Source organism: Amblyomma maculatum, chromosome 5, assembly GCF_055883805.1.
Source record: "Amblyomma maculatum isolate TAMU_Amacu chromosome 5, ASM5588380v1, whole genome shotgun sequence".
In the NCBI taxonomy this organism is placed as follows: domain Eukaryota; kingdom Metazoa; phylum Arthropoda; class Arachnida; order Ixodida; family Ixodidae; genus Amblyomma; species Amblyomma maculatum.
Genome location: NC_139348.1, coordinates 98,748,173 through 98,769,700, shown reverse-complemented (window position 1 = coordinate 98,769,700; position 21,528 = coordinate 98,748,173). Strand labels below are relative to the sequence as shown.

General features: G+C 47.8%; 1 pseudogene; it reads right to left on the bottom strand.

Annotated features, from left to right (window-relative positions):
• Window positions 1-378: 378 nt before the first annotated feature.
• LOC146188992 (uncharacterized) lies at window positions 379-21,274 on the bottom strand (annotated as a pseudogene).
• Window positions 21,275-21,528: the final 254 nt, after the last annotated feature.

Genomic DNA, 21,528 nt, shown 5'->3' with positions numbered 1-21,528 from the left:
TTAAGCCACGCAGGAGAGAGCACATGATACGCTCGAAGTTCACGGGAGCGTTCCAGAAGCCAAAAGGCCTAACTTTTATTTGTACAGCTCGTCAGGGGAAAGAGATAGCACAAACACGTGGTCAATTTTAAGCCACGCAGGAGAGAGCACATGATACGCTCGAAGTTCACGGGAGCGTTCCAGAAGCCAAAAGGCCTAACTTTTATTTGTACAGCTCGTCAGGGGAAACAAAGGTGTCTTTTTTTACGATCACGTTCGTCTACCGCTATTTGTAAGCATCCTGAACGCAAATCAATTGAAGATAAATAGCTTGCTCCACGCATTCAATCCAGCGCGTCATCTACTCGAGGGAGAGGAATACAATGATCAGGTTGGAGCTCAGGTGGGACTGCAGAAAGTGTGCACTCGGTGAGGGGAAACAGATAGGCGAGTACGATGCCTTCTGGCAAGACGTGGAGAGGAAGCAAAGATGCGGAAGGTCGGTGCTGTTGGCGGTGACGTTGACGACGGTAAGAAGAAGGTTGACATTGCGCCGAAGAAAAATATCAGTGATAAGGCAAGTAGGGCAGGCGCTATCAGGAACAGGGGATTACGGAAACATGCGAGCATAGATGGCAGCTTCGGGTGGTAGGCGAACAAATTCATCCGTGCGAAGGCGGGCTTCGGAGAGGCGCTGTCGGAGCAGGGCGGCAGGTCCAACCAGTGGCGCAGTCTATAAGAACAGCATGGGCTTTCAAAACATGTATGAAGAGAATTGCATGGTGAGAACAGCGGTTTATAACGGTGAACAGTACAGGAGTAGTACGGTTGACAATGATAACATGAGGAGTGCACATAGAAACAACAGCAAATGCCCTACCATCGGCGACGCGTACGGCGGAGGAAGCGGCGGGGGTCAAAACTTATTTCAGACGCCAACGAAAAGATGAACTAAGGACAGAAACTTGGGCGCCAGTGTTAGTTAAACCAGTTGCAGGTACGCCGTCGACAATAACTTCGAGAAGGTTATTTCGATCAGCTATAGTCAGGAGGAGATTTTTATGCTGATTCGTCAATGCAGCGTCACCTCTGGAAGCTACGTTTATTAGTTTCCCGGAAGAGAGCCAGAGAAGTGAGGGGATGATGAACGGCGAGGTTGGAGCGAGCGGGGGCGCCAGGTCTGGGGAGACGGTGAGCAGCTGAACAAGCGCGGAGCTGGTGAGGTAAAGTCACCAGAGTGCGTATCACGGAGAGAGTATGGGAATGGTTCATATTTGGTGCTGTGGCCAGTGTAATAGCGAGGTCGAGGTGGCGGAACGCAACGGTTGTGGCATTTACCAGAAATGTGACCGACAAGTGAAAAGTTAAAGCAGATTGGTCGGTCGTTCGACGTTCGCCATTTTTCAAGCTTACGGTAGCGGTATCGCGTCGGAAAGGGCGAAGTAGGAGCAGCAGCAACAACGGGAATGGTGGGTTGGACTGACCTCTGGCCAGAGTTGAGGCAGACATTCGCATTCATGCCCACATTCATGAATTCTTTGCGCACAACAGCTTGGATCAAGGGTATAGTAGCATATGCAGGCTGAGGGCTGAATTCGACAGGGGTCATAGCCTCCAATTCCCTGCGAACGACCCTGGTCACGTTTGCCGGGTGGGACAGCTTATGGAATGTTGGCGGATCTTCGCAAGAAGGAGCAGTTAACCATTTTTCATGACTTATTTTTATTAAACATGTTTCTGGACGCAACACTAATTTGCGTACGCTAACTATAAGATAATTATTCTACATTTGTCGCGGATATATTGCCTTCACTCTCTATTTCCTGCAGATGTGACGTTATTTCTCTCTCGTAATATGTCCGCTGCATTAAGGCCAAAGAGACGCAATGTCTCCTCACTGAAAGCACTTTAAAACCAAGGAGCACTTTAAAACCAAGCCAAACCAAACGAGTAATACCCTCCCTTTAAAGTTTGCCCACATGAGCTCGTTTGGAGGCACTCTGACAAGCTCTGACTTCTTGGTAGAAAGGCCATTGGTCGGGGACCTCAGGGAATAGCTTCAGGCAACGGAGTTCTTACTGACGACGCGACAGACCTCAGCCTTACTCTGTGGTTCTTTGTCTTTAATAAAAATTTTTCGTTTACATGTTTTGCTATTGCAAAACACGAAATGAAAAGCTTTGGACGGGGATCATTTAGTGAGGCAAATTAGAGGCATTTTAAGGAGGGCTGGTTTAGTGACATGCAATATCACTGTAGGGCGCACCAGTGTCTAGGTAGATATGTAAGCATTCACAGTATGGCTATAGCATCATGTACCGGATGAGCGCTGTCTAGGCACGAGCTATAAGCTATATATATATATATATATATATATATATATATATATTGTAAAAGAAACCTAGGTCGAGAAGGCGAGGTCGTGACGCCAAGTACAGCGAAGCCTTGTCTAGCGTTTTAATCCGATCACGAACCCAGGCGCGCGCCGGAGCCGGCGCCGTGGGACGATGCTGATGGTATGTACAAATGAAAGAAGATCATGTCATGTACAAATGAAAGAAGGTCCACAGAAGGCTCACACACTCTGCCCGGGGGGGGGGGGGGGGGTCGGAAGCGGCCAGCATGGCCGCTCCTAATTAACCGATGTTCCGCGGCGCACAAACGATTTCAAGCGAGATGGTAGGTTGGTTGGTTGGTTCATAGGAAGGGAAAGGCGCAGTATCTGTCACACTTGCTCTGTGGTCACCTGAACCGCGCCGTAAGGGAAGGGATGAAGGTGGGAGTTAAAGTGGATAGAGAGAAAGGGGGCCGTAGTGGAGGGCTACGGAGTAATTTCGACCACCTGGGGATCTTTAACGTGCGCTGACATCGCACAGCACGCGGACGCCACTTCGTTTCACCTCCATCGAAACGCAGCCGCCAAATCCCGGCCTCGTCGGTTGCGTTTCGATGGAGGCGAAACGAAGTGGCGTCCGTGTGCTGTGCGATGTCAGCGCACGTTAAAGATCCCCAGGTGGTCGAAATTACTCCGTAGCCCTCCACTACGGCCCCCACATGAACAATTTCAGTTCCAGGGTGACGTCGATCGGCTGGGAAATCAACAGGCGTGACTTTGTAGTTAACTGGAGAAGTTTGGCTGATGATCTCGTAGGGACCAAGGTAGCGGTGGTGGAATTTGTCACTAAGGCCAGGGGTGCGCAGTGGTGTATAAAACAATACTTCGTCACCGGGACGATAAGAGACCACGCGATGCGTAGAATCGTAGCGACTCTTGCGGTCCTCCTGGTACGCTGCTGTGTTGAGGCGGGCAAGATGACGGCATCTGGCCACAGGAGATAAGAACTGGGTAGGTACTGATGTGGAGTAGTCGGGCGTAGAGAAGAAGGAAGCGTCGAGAATTGTATTGGGAGGACGGCCATAAACGAGGAAAAATGGAGAATAACCGGTAGTCCGCTGTACTGCTGTGTTATAGGCGAAAGTGACGAATGGTAGAATAGTGTCCCAATTTCGATGATCCGGTGTGATGTACATGGAGATCATATCCGATAAGGTGCGGTGAAATCGCTCAGTCAGCCCGTTAGTCTGGGGATGGTAGCTTGAGGTTGTCTTATGAAGGGTGGATGACGCGTGAAGAACTTCGGCAACGACTGCCGATAAGAAGGCCGTCCCGCGGTCACTTAGGAGCACCCGAGGAGCGCCATGACGCAATACAATTGATCGCAAAAAGAAATTTGCTACTTCTTGAGCCGAACCGGTTGGTACAGGTGCTGTCTCAGCGTAGCGTGTAAGGTGGTCGACAGCTGATAGAGGTAGGAGACCATATAAGTCGATGCCGACTACGTCAAATGGCGTGGCGGGACAGGGAACAGGCTGTAGAAGGCCAGCGGGCGAAGACGTCGGCCGTTTGCGACGTTTGCACAGAGGGCAGGATGCGACGTATTTGGCAACGCAGGAATATAGGCCAGGCCAAAAGAATCGTTTTTTCACGCGGTCGTAGGTTTTGTCAACACCAAGGTGACCTGCAGTAGCGTCATCGTGGAGAGCCGCCAGTACACGTGGGCGAAGCACACGCGGCACGACCGGGATCCAGCGAGTTCCATCAGGGCAATACACGAAGCGGAGTAGGATGCCATCTTCGAGCTTAAAATTGCGAAGTTGTCGGCGAAGCCGAGCATTGGGTGGGTCCGAAGCGCCAATAAGGCGGTTGATGATGGGTCGGCAGTAGGCATCGGCTAATTGCTGTGAGCGGAGAGCGTGTTTGTTTTCAGAGTCATCAAATTAAACTGTTGTGATATACGTCGGGGAAAGAGATGGTCGGCTGTGGTCATAGGTGGAAATGCATTGGGAAGAAAAACAGCAAGCCGATTCCGAAAGTGGACAGCGAGAAAGAGCGTCGGCGTCTTGGTGTTGGCGACCCCATTTATAAGTGACGTCGAAATTGTATTCTTGCAGGCGTACAATCCAACGGCCAAGTCGGCCTGTCAAATTTTTGAGCGAAGACAACCAGCAAAGAGCATGGTGATCGGTCACAACTGTGAAATGCCGACCATATAGGTAAGGGCGAATTTTTGGACAGCCCAGACGACGGCAAGGCAGTCCTGCTCGGTAATGGTGTAGTTTTTCTCACCTGGAGTCATAGTCCGACTGGCGAAGGCAATCACTTTCTCAAGCGAAGTTGCATCGCGCTGCAGGAGTACAGCTCCAAGACCGAGACCACTGTCATCACTGTGCAAGATGGTTGGAGCGCTGTCACTGAAGTGGCCAAGAACAGGGTCTCATGTGAGGGCGTGCTTCAGATTATTAAAAGCGGCTTCGCACTGTTCAGTCCACACGAAAGGGCTGCGTGCTTTAAGTAGTTCATGAAGTGGAGCAGCAATACTTGCAAAATGCCTTATAAAACGCCGGAAATAAGACGACAGGCCGAGAAAACTGCGCAATTCTGTAATCCGTTGTGGACGAGCAAAGTTCAAGACCGCGATGATTTTTTCAGGGTCTGGACGAATGCCGTCATGGCTTGACTAGATGTCCCAATATTTTAATTTCCTTCTGTGCAAAGTGGCACTTCTTGGTTTTGAGCTGAAGGCCCGCTGAAGCGAGACACGTGAAGACCTCATTCAGGCGCGTGAGATGGTCGTTAAAAGTTGACGAAAAGATGACAATGTCATCCAAGTAACATAAACAGGTTCTCCATTTTAGGCCACGAAGCACACTATCGATCATTCGTTCAAATGTCGCTGGTGCGTGACAAAGTCCGAAAGGCATAACATTAAATTCGTAAAGGCCATCGGGAGTTGAGAAAGCGCTTTTTTCTTTATCGTCTTCGTGCATAGGTATTTGCCAATAACCTGAGTGGAGGTCCAAAGTCGAGAAATATTCGGCGCCTTGGAGCGAGTCAAGGGCGTCATCAATTCTTGGCATTGGGTATACATCTTTGCGGGTAATTTTGTTGAGTGCCCGGTAATCAACACAAAATCGTGCCGAGCCGCCCCTTTTTTAACTAACACTACTGGGGACGACCATGGGCTTGTCGAGGGAGGAATAATATTGCGATGGAGCATGTCATTTACATTTTCTTCAATTACTTTACGTTCAGAGAGGGAAACTCGATAAGGCCGTCGGCGAACGATAGAGTTACCTTCAGTAATGATGCGATGGTGCGCAACACTAGTCCGTCCCAGTGGTGGGGAAGTGGCATCAAAAATGGCTTGGTGGTGTCGATGCAATGTCAGCAGTTCTTGGCGTTGGTTCGGCGTGAGGTTAGGATTAATTTGTGAGAACAGAAAGAGAGACGTCTGGCGAAACACGGCGCTGAGGCAGAGGGGCGGTAAGCACCATCAAGGACAAAGGTTGAACATCCACCATGCAGGGGAGAGAAGTTCCTTTTGGGAGCACGAGGGATTTACGTGAAGTGTTAGTGGCCGCTACTGTCGCTGAGCCGTTGCAGAACCTCACAAGACTAGACGGAAAGGCGATACCGCGTGCAAGATGACAAGGTGGCGCGTTGAGTACGTCCCCGTCAGTGATGTGGTCAGAAACAACGGTAAGCAGTTTTTCGCACTGAGGAGGCAAAACAGTATCAGCGGCGGCAACGAGGGGATGATGTCGTTCAGAAACTTCAGATGAAAAATCCCTGTCTGTCATATGGATAACGCGGTCGCCACAAGAAATTAACGCCGAAGCGGTTGACAAAAAATCCCATCCTAAAATCATCAGATGCGCACATGGTGAGAGCACAGCAAACTGCACATGATGGAGAACGCCTTCAATAACAATTCGTACGGTGCAATTTGCTAAAGGGCGCAAAGGGAAGTCATTGGCTCCAAGGAGTTCAGGCCCATCATATGGTGTCGTCACTTTTTGCAAACGGTAGCACAAATCAGCGTGAATGATGGAAATTGCAGCTCCTGTATCAATCAATGCTTCGACCGGTAATCTTTCAACGAAAACAGAAATCACATTATACGGGCGATCTGGAGGACTTTTGGTAAGTTCGCGTAGTGCAGTTTGACCTCCGGAAACTGCAACGCTTAGTTTTCCGGATGGCGGACAGGGATAGTTGTTGCGGGTCGGAGAGGGGAAACTGAGCGGCGGTATGAGGATAGGGACCGCCGTCGGGATGAATGGGTTCCACGAGGCTCAGACGAGGATTCTGGAGGTCGGGATGATCTTCGAGGTGGGCTTGGAATAAACCGGCGTTGATAATATGACGTTGAAGGGATATCATTTTAAAGGTATCGTAACCATGGCGCTCGTTCTGGAGGCGGCGACGACAGACGCGGGATATTTATTTGTTTTTATTTATTTGAAATACCCTAAAGGCCCAATAGGGCATTACATAGGGGGGGATGTGGAAGCAAATCAGGGTAGAACAAAAACAGAATAACAGATGATGTTATGGTGGTATCTGAGGGAAGTATATAACTAGTCATAGTAATCTTTATATAAAACTAGAAAAAAATAGTCGGGCAAGCAACATTTCAACATAATAAGAGAACTGTAAAAAGATAAAAATGTGCAGCGATTTCAGCATATGTCCTCTAATGCCACAGTAATAGCAAATTGGTCGGGAGGGGCGCCATGGTGCGTAATATGGTGGTGCAGGTTGAGCCGTCGCTATTGCATTGACGTGATTGTAGATTGGTGCAGGTCGAGGCGGGGGAACTAAAGGAGGGGGGGATGCTGCGACGTGCGCGTAAGAAGGTACTGAGCGGGGTGCCGGAGGGACAGATGTCATAGGTTCCGTGATTGTTGCCAGCTCTTCTTGGATGATGCTGCGGAGACCGGCATCATTAGATGTTGCGGAAGAGCAATCGCACCCGTGTCGACAGACAGGCTTGAGGGCCTGGAGCTCCTCGCGGATGATGGCTCGAATAAAGTGCCCGCAGGTCGAGATCAGCATAGGTCGGGCCAGTAGCGTTGGCGGGCAGCAGTCGGGAGGACTGCAGCTGGTCGATGCGTTGGCAGGTCGTAATAATGGAATCAATAGTTGAAGGATTCTGAGCAACTAGGATGTTATACGCTGTAGAATTGATTCCTTTTAAGACGTGGTGTACTCGTTCAGGTTCCGCCATGGTGGGACTAATACGCCGGCAGAGTGCAAGTATGGCCTCTATGTAAGATGCATATGACTCATCAGGACCTTGAAGGCGTGAGCTTGGTCCTCGCGATGTCAGTCCGAACTGCCGGGTCGGCGAAGTACTGTCGGAACTGCTGTTTGAAGGTGGTCCAGTTAGTTGTGTGGGGCTCGCGGTTGATGAACCAAGTCCTGGCTACCTCAATAAGTTAGAAAGAGAAATTGAGAAATTTCAGAGCATCGTCCCACCGGTTGTAGGCACTGCAGCGTTCGTAGGTGTCAAGCCAGTCCTCGACGTCTTCATCGCGACGACCAGCGAACAGCGGCGGATCGCGCTGTCGTGTGGGCACAATAGGTAGAGGGTCCGGCCTGTTAGGTAGAGGTAGAGGGTCCGGCCTGTTCGTGCGTACTGTCGGTAGACATAGCGATGGTGGCACTTGCCAAACGGCGACTGGAACGTAGCTCCAGCGAGAGGCAGGGCCCAAGGCAGTAAGGGGATCAAATTTCGACCTCCACCACTTGTAAAAGAAGGCTAGGTCGAGACGGCGAGGTCGTGATGCCAAGGACAGCGAAGCCTTGTCTAGCGTTTTAATCCGATCACGAACCCAGGCGCGCGCCGGAGCCGGCGCCGCGGGACGATGATGATGGCATGTACAAATGAAAGAAGGTCCACAGAAGGCTCACAATATATATATATATATATATATATATATATATATATATATATATATATATATATATTGTAACGTAACGTTACACAGAAGGCGCTCTAGCACTCTGACACCGAAGGACACCAATAGCCAGTCAGGGCAGCACGAAAGCGGAGCACCGTTTCTCTTCGTCGTCTTCTCCGAATCGCCGGTTCAAATCTTCGTCGTCTATGAATGGCATGTGTCATTGCCCCCCTTCTTGGCAGCATCGCCTCGATGCTGCAAATGCTGCTTGATGCGATGAGCTGACAGATGTTATGCTAGGTTGGTGTGGGATACCACAACACAAAACGGGGCACCATCAGTCTCAAGAATAGTCAGCGAGGCGATCGTGGTAGGGTTTCATCCGGACGACGTGTACAACATCAGTGAACTTGCGTCGTCTGCGGCTTGAGGGATCTTGGGTCGCGGATTCAACTTCGTAAGTAACGTCGCTGAGGCGGCGGAGGACACGATATGGGCCGAAGTACCGGCGCAGCAATTTTTCAGACAGCCCACGATGACGAACGGGCGTCCAAATCCAGACATAGTATCCAGGCTCGTAGGCAGCGAAGCGCCGTCCTTTGTTGTAACGGTCAGCGTCTAGTTGCTGTTGTAGGTATATGCGCTGCCTTGCCAGCTGCCGTGCTTCTTCCGCACGCTGGGTAAAACTAGCGATGTCCAGGTCAAGCTCATCTTCGTCGTCGGTGTATACGGGCAGCATTGTATCCAGTGGAGTGGTCACTCGACGGCCGAAGACAAGCTCGAAGGGTGTGAGCCGCGTCGTCTCCTGAAGTGCCGTATTATATGCGAACGTGGCATATGGAAGGATTTGATCCCAGGTCTTATGCTCTATATCCACGTACATAGGCAGCATGTCAGCCAGAGTTCTGTTTAGCCTTTCCACCAAGCCATTAGTTTGTGGGTGGTATGCCGTGGCCCGTCTATGGCTAGTGTGTGTAAGGTTCAGTACAGCCTTAGTCAGGCGGGCCGTAAAAGCTGCCCCGCGATCGGTAATGATAACAGCCGGAGCGCCGTGACGCAACACAATGTCGTGGACAAAAAACTCTGCGACTTCGGCGGCAGTTCCATTTGTGAGCGACGCGGTCTCAGCATATCGGGTCAAGTAGTCCGTCGCGACAACAATCCAACGCTTTCCATTACTTGACTTCGGGAAAGGACCAAGAAGATCCATCCCCACTTGTTGGAAAGGAGTTTTCGGTGGAGCGATCGGCTGAAGAAATCCAGCTGGTTTCACGGGTGGAGTCTTTCGGCGTTGACAATCACGGCAGGTTTTTACGTAAGATCGCACTGAAGGTAATAATTTCGGCCAATAGTATTTCTCCCGAATTCTTGCAAGCGTACGACTAACTCCCAAGTGGCCGGAGGACGGTTCGTCGTGACAAGCGCTTAAGATGTCAGGCCGTAGGTGCGTAGGCACTACGAGTAGAAATGTCTCTTTGGATCTTTCAAAATTGCGCTTGTAGAGAACTCCACTTCGTAAAGCGTATGACTGCAAGCCACGACGAAAAACAAGCGGTACTCTACCACCGTGTCCTTCCAGATAATCGATGAGCGGCGCCAGCTCCGGGTCCTTGCGTTGAAGGTCAGCCATATGTGATTGGGTAATGGCCCCAATAAAGGGAAAATCGTCGGCGTTTTCCACTGCAGTGGAGTCCAATGGCGCGCGTGACAAACAATCCGCATCTTGGTGTTTATGTCCCGACTTGTACACAACAGTGACGTCATACTCTTGAAGACGAAGGCTCCAACGAGCTAAGCGTGCAGACGGGTCTTTAAGGCTTGCCAGCCAGCACAAGGAATGATGGTCGCTGACAATACGGAAGGGTCGTCCATACAAATATGGTCGAAACTTGCTGATGGCCCAGATTACCGCAAGGCACTCCTTCTCTGTTGTCAAATAGTTCGCCTCTGATCGTGAGAGTGTTCGGCTCGCGTAGGCGATAACCCGTTCTATTCCGCCTTGCCACTGAATGAGTATCGCGCCGAGGCCAACGTTGCTGGCATCAGTATGTACGTCGGTTGCGGCGTCTTCATCGAAATGGGCAAGTATTGGGGGTCTGTGTAGGCGGCTTCTAAGGTCCTGGAAGGCTTGTTCTTGATCGTCTCCCCACAGGAAGGGTATGTCTTCTCTGGTTAGTGCTGTCAGTGGTTCAGCTATCTTAGAAAAATCTTGGACGAAGCGTCGGTAGTATGAACAAAGACCTAGAAATCGTCGAAGTGCCTTTTTGTCGGTGGGGCGTGGAAAATTTGACACTGCGGCAGTCGTTTCGGGATCAGGGAGAACGCCCTGTGCACTGACAACATGGCCGAGAAAGCGTAGTTCCTTGAAAGCAAAGTGGCATTTCTCAGGCTTGATCGTTAGTTGCGCGCCTTTGAGTGCTTGAAGCACGATGCGCAACCGGTCCAAGTGTTGCTCGAAAGTAGGCGAGAAAATAACGACATCATCTAAGTACACCAAGCACGACTGCCACTTTAGACCTGATAAAACCGTGTCCATCATACGTTGGAACGTGGCCGGTGCAGAGCAAAGACCAAACGGAAGCACCTTAAACTCGTATAGGCCGTCGGGCGTCACAAATGCAGTCTTCTCTCGGTCTCTCTGATCCACCTCAATTTGCCAGTATCCGCTTTTGAGGTCTAATGAGGAGAAGTACCTGGCGTCGCGTAGTCGGTCGAGGGCATCATCAATCCTGGGCAGCGGATAGACGTCCTTTTTAGTCACGTTATTTAACTTTCGGTAATCGACACAGAATCTCAAGGTGCCATCTTTCTTTTTGACAAGGACCACTGGCGATGCCCATGGGCTCGTCGAAGGCTGGATCACGTCGTCCGCAAGCATTTCATCCACTTGCATTTTAATGGCGTCACGTTCTTTAGGAGAAACCCGGTACGGGCGCTGGCATACCGGTAACGTGGTCTCATCGGTGATGATTCGGTGCTTGGCGACAGGAGTACGACCAACCCTGGAGCCTGTGGCGAAGCAGTCTGCGAAATCGCTCAGAAGAGCCGAAAGAAGATTCCTCTGATCGGGCCTCAAGTCGGGGTTAATTTTAACGGTCTGCAGAGCATGACAAGGTGCGGCCTCCTCTTTAGAGTTCGCTCCGGTCGTGCATACATGAGGCAAGGCAGTAACATCGTGAATGACGGCAACAGCCGTGTCCTTGGCGAGATGCCGCATCTCCTTAGCAAAATTTGTCAGGAGGACAGTAGCACAACTGTTCTGGAGTTGTACGAGTCCTCGAGCAACGGCTAATTCCTTCTCGAGTAGTAGCGGAAGGTGCCCATCCGCGATGCCCTCCTAATCGTGGAATAAGTCATGCTTTACAAGAACCAACACACTAGAACGTGCCGGAACCCTCACGTCATCGTCGACTATACGCAAAACGTTCAGACCCGGATCTTCGTTTTCAATGCGCGCCACGGCTCGTTTCGTCGAAAAGGAAACACGCGCTTCTTTCAGGTCAATGACAGCGCCGTTGGTCTGCAGGAAGTCTAGACCGAGGATCAAGTCTTTCGAACACTCAGGAAGCACGATAAATTCTCCGACATACACAAAACCACGAATGCCGATCCGCGCTGTGCACTTGCCTGCAGGTTCGATCAAGTGGCTTCCCGCCGTTCGAATTTTCGGGCCGGACCAATGTGTCAAAACTTTCTTCAATTCTCGGGCGAGACCACGGCTCATTACTGAATAATCGGCACCAGTGTCGAGTAACGCGGTGACATCCACTCCATCAATCGTTACACATAAATCGGAGGTAGTATGCTGGATGCTGTCGCTACCTGATACAAGCGAAATCTCGTCGGGTCGGCCTGACGATGACGGAGGATCTTCACATTTCCCGACATCAGCGACCCTGCCTCCGAAGGCCGCTGGTATCAGTTTTTCCCGGCTAGGGCTGGGAGAGGAGCGGCGTCGGGAAGAGTGGGGACTTGTCGAGCGGTAGCTCGTCGGGGACGCAGACCGACGCTCTTGGTAACCGGACGTTACGGGATACTGTCGCGCTGCAAGGTCGCTTGCAATCTCAGTAGCCCGTTCGTCATTCCGAGGGTGGAGTTCCTCCGAGGCGAAACCCCGCATGTTGACGCGGCGGTACGGGCACGCCCGGTAAAGGTGACTGGCTTCCCCGCAATGATAGCACAGGGGGCGACGGTCCCGGGGCCGCCATACTTGACGGGGTCGCTGGTAGATTGGCGGAGGGGAGTAGTGAGGCCCCATGCGGCTCCATGCGAGTCCCTCCATGCGAGGACCCTGCGGCTCCATTGCTGGAGCTGCGGCGTTGATACTATGATCCGGCGGGGGAGCCCTACGTAAGACGGACGCATAGGTGGGCCTCACGTCGATCGTCTGGTGGGGAACGCGCTGCTGGGGAACGTCAGCAACTTGCTGAGCTGCCATACGCACCTCGTCCCGGACGACTTCCGCCAGTGAAGGAAAAGCTGTTGTGTTGCAAGGCATCCGGAGCGCTTGCAGTTCCTCCCGCACGACAGAACGGATGAGATTTCGTAGTGCGTCCATGTCGCTGACGATATGCACAGGAGGTGCGTCGGACCCAATGATGTTCACGTCACGGTTGTACTGACGGGCTCGGTGTTGCAGCGTTGTCTCCATGGTCGCTGCCTCGCTTAGAAACTCCGCCACAGTGCGCGGTGGACTGCGCACCAGTCCGGCGAAAAGTTCTTGTTTAACGCCCCGCATCAGGTGACGCAGTTTCTTATCTTCAGGCATTTGTGGGTCTGCACGCTTGAAAAGGCGTGTCATGTCCTCAAAGAACATACGCACGCTCTCGTTCGGGCGCTGATTGCGCGAGTGTAGCGCAGCTTCTGCTCGCTCCCGGCGGTCGGCGCTAGGAAAGGTGGCTTTGAAATCACGACAGAAGGCTGCCCAGGATGGGAAGGCAGCCTCATGGTTTTCAAACCATGTCCGTGCAGACTCTTCAAGGGCGAAGTACACGTTGTGGAGCTTGCGCTCATCAGTCCACCCGTTGTAACGAGCAACTCGCTCGTAGTTCTCAAGCCAGTCCTCGGCGTCCTCGAACACGTCGCCATGAAAGGAGGGGGGTGTTCGCGGCTGATGGCACAGGATGTGGGTGGGAAGCCTGCTCTCAGATGTCATTGCAGCAGGTTCGACGGCCGTCTGAGGATGCGTCGTCCTGGTAGCAGCCGGAAGGGGTCCGAATTCAGGGGGCTCTCCACGTAGGCGGCGGCCGAGGCGTTGATGTACGGGGGTAAGCTCCGTATTGGCAGGTTGATTCTGCAGGACTGGATCGATACCTGGCAATTCCTCCACCAGATTTGTAACGTAACGTTACACAGAAGGCGCTCTAGCACTCTGACACCGAAGGACAGCAACAGCCAGTCAGGGCAGCACGAAAGCGGAGCACCGTTTCGCTTCGTCGTCTTCTCCGAATCGCCGGTTCAAATCTTCGTCGTCTATGAATGACATGTGTCAATATATATATATATATATATATATAGAGAGAGAGAGAGAGAGAGAGAGACAGAAAGAGAGAAAAGAGAGCATATATCTTAACAAATTCAGTGTAGGAGGGGAGGAAAGCTGCCCACATTGGCACCACTTGTAACCACTACATTGATTTCAAGGTAGACGCATTTAGGCATCCCGAACTCACAAACACTCCCTTATTAAAGCTTCAAACTACTTCTTCAAAAGTAGCTGATCAGTACAGCTTTCTAGTGGCACGATGAAAGCCTGTTATTTTACTGTTCTCCATCAAGTGAACTTTCAGGCTTATTATTCACTTTGTCTATAATGTGGTCTTTATGCCCGCATAAATCTAGAAATTTTCTGTCTGTAAATACATTCCAATGGTTACTTTTTGTGTATTCTGATGTATTGGACACAATTTTTGTGATATTTTGGGACCGCTTGTGAAACACAAAGGGGGAAATTAAAACCATAAACCTATACCACAGTGCAAAAATGGGACTAAAGTGTCAATTTGCAAAAATCAGAAAAATATGTACATTAGATGTTCTTTGCCTTTGTGGGAACTGCCGCGTGTTTCATGTTTTCTCCTTTTCTCACTGGAATAACCGCCTAAGTATGTCTAACATCTTCTAAGCTGCGTTATCAGCATTCCAACCGTAATAACCTTTAACGCCTCTGAGGTGAAGGCAGGAAAACCTTCGTTGATATACTTCGACTTTACCGAAACGTAAGCGCAGCACAAGCATTCGAGACTTTATCAGCAAACGTATTTATATTAACCAAAAAATGTTGACTTACCTCGCAAAACTATCGTTTTAAAACCTGGTTGCACAACATTCAAGATTGCATTATGGGCAGCTATCTTTTCTGATTTCTTTTAAAAATAGGTGTTATGTAAACCATTATGGACAAAAATATTGCTATTTCTTAATGTCTTCTATTCGCACATTGATTCTTGCATACTTTGCTCATTTAATTCTTTAACAAGATCTTAATTCCGCGGAGAAGAGCAGCACGGTTGGTTCAAAACTCTGTCCGAAATCTCTGCTTTAGAATAAAGCGGCTTTTTACACACTCAGACCAAATCGGATTTAGAGCCGGATTAAAAACAAACACTACGTCTACCATCTGTTGTTTCACAAAAAAAAAACAAGAGAAGTCAAGCTGAAATTAAGGATTCATTTCATTGGCCTTTTCGGTTCAGTAATGTTAGGCGAAATACAAGACATTGAGTAGGCTAACGTGCAGCATGAATAACCTAGTCGAAGTGCATATGCAAGCATATGATCTAGAACAAATATCAGAGCACAAAGAAAAATTGATGGTACAGAATAGGATGGGCAGCAAACGTCAGCAATGTGGAGTAATGATTAACCGGCATTCTCTTATGCTGCGAATCGAGTTCGTTCTTGTCGTAAGAGAGAAGATGAGAGAAAAGAGTCAGGACAACTGCTGACGCTCTGAACTCACAATCACTATATGTGGCGGAGGCAGAAAGAAATATCAGAACAGAAGGAAATTAGTTATTCCGCTAGGCGTGTGAAATGAGCAGCATGTGCTGCATGTTATTAGGAGCATCTTGCAGATCAGAATTAGTTTTCCGTCGCAGTGATTGCTACGCAGCGCTTAGTATGCATACACTGGTTGAACATAACTGAGATGAATACCAGCATTATTACACCCTTCGTTCAGCTATTCGAGAGAATACAAGGAAAAAAGAAATATTTTACAAGGCATGCATGAAAAAACACGAACCTAATAGCCGACTGCAGAAAGAATGATAGCCTGCAGGCGTCAATTTTCATTTTATTCAAAGCCATGACGCCATAAAGCCATAAAAAAGCCTTGGTGCCAATTGATGAAAATAGCACCATTATTAGTCCGGTTCTGTGACCTGGAGCGTTAATACTTACTCTTCTGTCCGGAATAGTTCAGGAACTTATGCGCCAAAATACAAACGTGCTCCAATTCTCGTGAAGTAACCAACCATCAATTTGCATGAGGTCTGAGCTCTGCAGAATATGTAGTACCGCATTGTCTGAAAGACTTTTATGTAGTATAGAGAGCTGTTTTTGAAAGCCTTCACAACCGACCACATTACTGCCGTTAAACTGGCAGCGCACATTTGTCCGAACTACCTGACCTGAAAAGTATTCAGGTGTGCCTGCTATCTTCTGTCGGTCTGGTTCTGTACCTGCATTAACTGTTTGATCCTAAAATTTGCTGCTGGCAATTCTATATTTGAAATAACACATGTAGGCGCAAATATGTATCACGAAGGTGCCCAGAACCCGTCAAAGTGCACATTCTTCAGCTTTTGGTCTGTGCTCCTCACTTCTGTAATGAAGTGGATGAAATAATTTATTGATTGATCTTGAAAGTGCTCGTCCTTTTGAAGCTTCCGATATATTCTTGCACAAGAACAAACGTCCGAGGCATTGATAGCCCTTTCAGTTCTGTGTGCGTCAAATAACAGAAGTCAAATTTTTTGACAGGAGTTGAGTAGCTGAGGAAAAGTTAACTTTTATTGTGCTGGTAGCCGAAGGAGCACTGTTGCTCTGGATAATAATATATTTCTTGCTCTGTGAGGACCTCGTGAAAAACAAAAGCAAAAGGATAGTAGCAAGGAGCAACAGTAAAAACATTTCAAGGTATATATATATATATATATATATATATATACATACCGGGTGTCCCAACTAACTTGAACCAAGGGGTACAAAATAATACATTTGAGGTAGGTCAGTGAAAACAATTGCATTCAACTGCCAGCCTCCTTGCGCACTACAGGCGATTTTTTGTTTTGCAATTACTTAATTAGCTAATTATGTTAATTTTTCTAATTTATTAAATATCGTCTTTAGACCAAACATGTGAATTGGAAACTTGTAGAGCACCTTCAGAAACCCCCATTCCCTTAATTGCGATAAAGAAAGTCTCACGTGTATCTTTTTTTCTGGGCTCAAAAGAAAGCCCGCGAAATACAAATAATACCACGTGACTAGTGCATTTGTGCGCCGCGATTGTGGTGCTCTCAGTCGTGGTTTGAGCGAACGAAATTAGCTGCGGCCGTGTCTCCTTTGCCCCGCTAAAGCGGCAGGCCGATATGCCTGTGATGGCTTCTTCATCCGCGTCCGACAGCCGGCCCACGTGATGGTGCAAGTAGCACCGAGAGCGACGAGCCGACACCACCGGAATTCTAACAAACCCTCCTTCTCTCCCATCAGCGAACTTTACGGCAAACGGATCAGCGATAAGGTATCAGCCACTGAATCTGCGCATACAGGCTTGGGTAAAGGGGCGAGATGACATGTGCCTTGATTAAAATTAGCGCTGCACCTTCATTTGCCGGTTTTTTATCGTCATCCGCTTGTCGTGATGTAGGCTGCTGCGGTGCACAGGCCTGGCCAAGATCGCGGTGACGACGACCGAGCTCGAGCTCGCTCCAACCATCGCCAAGATTTCTGCCTGCCGCTGCAACGGGACAAACGGGTCAGGGCTGCAGCTGATTTCGTTCGCTCAAACCACGACTGAGAGCACCACGATCGCTGCGCTCAAATGCGCTACTCACGTGATAATATTTGTATTTCGCGGGCTTTCTTTTGAGCCCGGAAAAAAAGATACACGTGAGACTTTCTTTATCGCAATTAATGGAATGGGGGTTTCTGAAGGTGCTCTACAACTTTCCAATTCACATTTTTGGTCTAAGGTGAATATTTATTAAATTAGAAAAATTAACATAATTAGACAATTAACTAATTGCAAAACAAAAAATTGCCTGTAGTGCGCAAACAGGCTGGCAGTTGTATGCAATTGGTTTCACTGACCTACCTCAAATATATTATTTTGTAACCCTTGGTTCAAGTTGGCTGGGACACCCGGTATATATATATATATATATATATATATATATATATATATATATATATATATAGGAGGAAAAGAAGCCAACAGTCGGCGAGGCCAACTGTGTTTAATTGTGTTCAATTATATTTCCCCTAAACAGATTGCATTACTAGTTTATGTGATTATAAAGGAAAAAATAAAAAAAAGACAAAGTACAATCCCCAATGCTTTCCTTGGCCTCGCCGACTGTTGGCTTCTTTCCTTCATGTATTACAACGAGCACCCTCAATATATATATATATATATATATATATATATATATATATATAAAGGAGAATTGAGGGTGCTCGTTGTAATACATGAAGGAAAGAAGCCAACAGTCGGCGAGGCCAAGGAAAGCATTGGGGATTGTACTTTGTCTTTTTTTTATTTTTTCCTTTATAATCACATAAACTAGTAATGCAATCTGTTTAGGGGAAATATAATTGAACACAATTAAACACAGTTGGCCTCGCCGACTGTGTTTAATTGTAATTGTATTTAATTATATATATATATATATATATATATATATATATATATATATATATATATATATATATATATATATATATATATATTATATATATATATATATAATATATATATATATATATATATATATATATATATATATATATATATATATATATATTATACATGCCAAAATTACTTTTGAAAAGGAAATAAATTACATAACTATATACTTTGCTGAAAATAGCAGAAAAGTTATGAAATTACATTACAATTACTTCGACTGGGTAATCCAATTACTTTTAAATTACTTTATAGTTTCCATCCACGCAAAAACTAAGTAAAGCTAGTAAACAAACTTGTTTTCGAGGCACGAAGCGCGCGCATTTCTTCGGCTTCCCGCTACGGTGTCTCTCATAGCTTTAGTTGCTTTGGGACGTTAAATCCTATAAACTGAAATTAAACCAAAACACTGCTAAAAATCTGACTGCACTGGTATTTTTAGTGTTGTCCGGGAATAAAGCATATTACCAATAGAACCAAAGGTAAAGTTTACATATCGAAATATTATTATCTGCTTATGTGGAGGAGAAAAGATTGAGATACATTACAAGTTAATGAAACGTACATGAAACAGGAATTGGAAACGTTTGAACAAGGAAACAGGTGAAAAATAAAATTCGCTGATATTAGAACGGCTGAAGTGGCGGACACTACAATTCCAGAAGCCCTCCGGTTTCTTCTATCTCGACGATTTCTCTCCTTTTGTGGAGAAGAAATTTCCCTGGCACAAAAGAAAAATCTCCTCTTCGAGTCTCTAAGAGGCTTCTTAATCGTTAAACCAATATTATCGTTTAATGCCATAAATACCTCGTACCAGATTTTGATATATATCGCTGCCCGTATCTGATATTAGCTATTTGTAGAGTAACACAAATATTTGCATCAAAGAAAGAATTTTTCTCCTAAACAACACGGAAAATGCATAGCTGGTGCCCATCACTTGCATGATGAATACTTCTCGTCCAGGACAAAATCGCTAGTTAGCGTTGATGCCTCTATATGCTAGTGAACCTAAATTGTAAAAGTGAAATGGCAGTAATGATTTGTTTTGATAACTAAAATGTCTTTTAAGCATTTCGAAGTTAATTGGGCTGGCCCGTTGCCATGAAAATGTGCTCACAATATCGTTAATACAGCGCAGCGCGAAAACAGTGTGCGCGCGGACCTACATAGAATGCTCGAGACGCACACTCCGCACATGGAGTGCGTGTAGCCTTGCACGCAACGGCGTCACCACTTCCTCAACACTTGCTGGCGGTGCTGAGTCACCTAGCGGAGAACCCGCCAGTAGCCTCTATAAAATTCTACCCCGCCTGACCGATGACGACACGCATCTTGACAGGAGGAATACAGGACGCTTGAGTTATGAAAGCCGAATGAGGAACTTGGTTTGTCTCTTAGCGATGCAACTATTGAAGTGCATAAATTAGAAATGGCGCCGCAGACAGTGACTATCTTGTCGAGAGGTGTCAGATTGTCTCCACGTCTATCAACAACATAATCAATGGGCAACGTGGCTTTCAGAATGGCATACTTATTTCTGATCAGCCCGATAACTCTTTCAACATTGATTCTGATATTTGCTAGTTTCCAAGGGGTTAGAACATCTGCTGCTGATAGTTGCTTTTTTCGTTTTGTAAAAGCTGGAACATGAAGTTTAGTACAGTAGAAGGCGACGCTTTCAGCCACATGAACCCTCGGCCTGCAAGCACTACGTCTCCAGGAAGTAGGTTGTCCAAAAGACCACAATGCTCAGTGTCATGAAATCGGCGCGCATTTTTTTAAGCTGGCGCGGCGCGAGGCCCGCGCGGTGTCGCATGGAAGGATTTACGTTGTTCTAGAGAAGCCTCCTTCCCCGTGTGAGCGAGCGCGTAGCTTTGTACGCGCCGCCGTCACCCTCTTTCTTATCACCCCGCGATGACGGTGATTCACCAGTCTGGAAGAGGCCAGACGTCTCCAGAAAATTCTACGGCACCTAGCCAATGATGACGCGCAGTTCGACGGGAGGAAAAGCGAGCGATCTAACCAGCAAAGCTAAGTGCGTGTGCGCGCTAGCCTAGGCGCGCCTTAACAGACAGACGCGGAGCGCCGTATTTATGGAGACCGCGCCGCTTGTGTAGTCAGTCAGTCATTCAGTGATTGCGGCGTGTTCGCTAGTGCTCCGGCTGGACTCCCCGGGATCACCCGCTGCTGGCAAGCCCACGGACCTGCGAGGAAGCGGCGCTCGTCTTCCATGGCGGCCACATCGTGACTCTCAAGACGTCGCACTGCAACAGTGCCCGGTGAACAATTTGGCATTTGTTTATATGACTCTCTCGTGCTTTATCTGTGTTGTAAAGCCTCTGTGTTCTTGGATACCTCTCTAGTTGCAGGCTTAGCATTTGTATTTTATTAACCTCTCGTCTGTGCATTTCAAGTGTCCTTGTGTATTCCTTTGTATCGTCTCTTGCTGTGTATAAAGTTTGTTTTGTTTGTTACTTCTGATTATTAACGGGTGACACTCAGTTATATGCTGGTCACTTAGCGCCCTCGCCATTATTCAGACATGAAATTGACACTACCGTGTGGAGCAATGCCAATTAAATACTTTGCTGTATTGCTTCCTTTATATTGAGACCATGTCTCACTCCTGGGTAGGAACTAGGATGGTCTCTCTGTCTTTATCTCGAAGCAGTCAATTATTACGGCAACATGTTCACCAAAAAAATCATAAAATGATTCTGGCATTGTGCGCTTCAACCTGCTTCCTTGTGGCCATACAGTTTGAGACTTGAGACGCTTGTATGTAGCATGCAGCCATTTGTCAAAGATGCGCGAAACGGTGGCATCTGAAATACTAAAGCTGAAAGCAAGGTCACTGATGTGCACGTTTAGCTCCAGCTTCATCATGAAAATCACGAACTCTTGAAATTTTGCTAGGCTGTTGTTCGGACTGTTAGAGACAAACCTCTCTACGATACTGAGCAGTTCATAAAGAATGGCGAATTTGGCCAGCCCAGTAAAGCAGACAACCTTTTTACCGTTGCATTTGAGGGAATCTTCAGTCAAATCTAGCAGCTTCTTCTCATTCAGTGCCGCGTAAAGTCGCTCAATGAGTGACACACACTGCTCCTCCAAAGTTTCAATGTCGGTCATTGTGACGTCTCTCTGGACTGCAATCCCTGCAACAATAAATTATCTGTGCATCATGTGCAGAAACAAAAAAAAATTGGAACATGCGACATCGTAGGAGGGCACTAGGGAGCTGCAAAAAATAAGCAGGAGGCTGACGCGTCGGGTGGCCAACTCAATGAAAGATAAAAACATTTGCCCCTTACCACCGCTCCCTTTTTTTTTCTTCCGCTGCACCTGGCACTACACGAAATCAAGAAAAGGCCCCATACCTGTTC